Source organism: Arachis duranensis, chromosome 3 (assembly GCF_000817695.3).
Source record: "Arachis duranensis cultivar V14167 chromosome 3, aradu.V14167.gnm2.J7QH, whole genome shotgun sequence".
Classification (NCBI taxonomy): Eukaryota; Viridiplantae; Streptophyta; class Magnoliopsida; order Fabales; family Fabaceae; genus Arachis; species Arachis duranensis.
The window spans coordinates 71,559,470-71,560,631 of NC_029774.3; positions in this window are offsets into that span (position 1 = coordinate 71,559,470).

Genomic DNA, 1,162 nt, shown 5'->3' on the forward strand with positions numbered 1-1,162 from the left:
TTATTGATTGAAAATTGGATTTCTTCATTTCATTAATTCATATTCCAATAACTCTAGCCTTTCCCAAGGAAAGACTAGGACTTGAGGATTCGAATTAATTTATCCACTTAACTTACCTTCATAGTTAGGGGTTAACAAAGTGGGAGAAGAATCCAATTCTCTTTATAATTGATAAGGATAACTAGGATAAGACTTCCATTCTTTATACCTTGCCAAAAGTTTATTTTACTGTTAATTTATTTTACTTGTCATTGAAATATGCTTGTGCCCATTGCCCAAATTCCAAAAACCCCAAATTTACCTTTTTCATAGCCAATAATAAGAACATACCTCCCTGCAATTCCTTGAGAAGACGACCCGAGGTTTAAATACTCGGTTATCAATTTTAAAGGGGATTTGTTACTTGTGACAACCAAAACGTTTGTACGAAGGGATTTCTGTTGGTTTAGAGACTATATCTACAATGCGATTGTTTTTATGAAATTCTTTACTGACAAAAATCCCAACGTCAGCCATCCGGATGGACTCCATTAGACTTCACAGTGTCACATATTCTTAGGAATATGGTTAGATGTTTGGTGCACGAAATTGCAATCACACTTTTGCAACCCCGCACAACTAACCAGCAAGTGCACTGGGTCGATCCCACGGAGATTGTCGGCTTGAAGCAAGCTATGGTTATCTTGTAAATCTTAGTCAGGATATCAGAAATTATCAGGATTGATTGTGAAAAGTAAAAGAACATGAAATAAGTACTTGTTTTGCAGTGATAGAGAATAGGTTGAGGTTTTGGAGATGCTCCATCTTCTGAATCTCTGCTTTCCTACTGTCTTCTTCTTCAAACAAGCAAGGCTCCTTCCATGGCAAGCTGTATGCAAGGGTTTCACCGTTGTCAGTGGCTACCTCCCATCCTCTCAGTGGAAATGTTCAACGCACCCTGTCACGGCACGGCTATCCATCTGTCGGTTCTCAATCAGGCCGGAATAGAATCCAGTGATTCTTTTGCGTCTGTCACTAACGCCCCGCCTTCAGGAGTTTGAAGCTCGTCACAGTCATTCAATCATTGAATCCTACTCAGAATACCACAGAAAAGGTTTAGACCTTCCGGATTCTCTTGAATGCCGCCATCAGTTCTAGCTTATACCACGAAGATTCTGATTAA